A 386-nucleotide genomic window follows, 5' to 3' on the forward strand; every position below is an offset into this window, starting at 1 on the left:
AGAAGAACAGAGAAAATGATAAAAAATCGAAGATAGAATGAAAGAGGAAAACGAGTCTGAAAACGTAGATTTATTTTTGATACATTGTTGGGGAGACTCCAAGTGAATCTTTCTTTTTCAATTTTTTTTGTTAGATGTTTTTAATAACTTAATGAATTTTTACGATATTAAGAGAAAATAGAGAGAGAGAGAGAGTTTTTTTAATGTAAGATAAGAAAAGGAGAGGGAGAAAGAGAGAGAAGAGTGGCAAAATGAAATGATTTTCGCGGGAAAACGGATAAATTAACGTTATAGAGAGAGAGAGAGAGAGAGAGAGAGGATTATAAAAGTTAATCGGGGGGATGAGGCGCGCAGCTTTTTGCGCTGTGCTCGCTCGCTTTTAGGAG

This window comes from Cyphomyrmex costatus, unplaced genomic scaffold, assembly GCF_001594065.2.
Source record: "Cyphomyrmex costatus isolate MS0001 unplaced genomic scaffold, Ccosl1.0 scaffold55, whole genome shotgun sequence".
Lineage (NCBI taxonomy): Eukaryota > Metazoa > Arthropoda > Insecta > Hymenoptera > Formicidae > Cyphomyrmex > Cyphomyrmex costatus.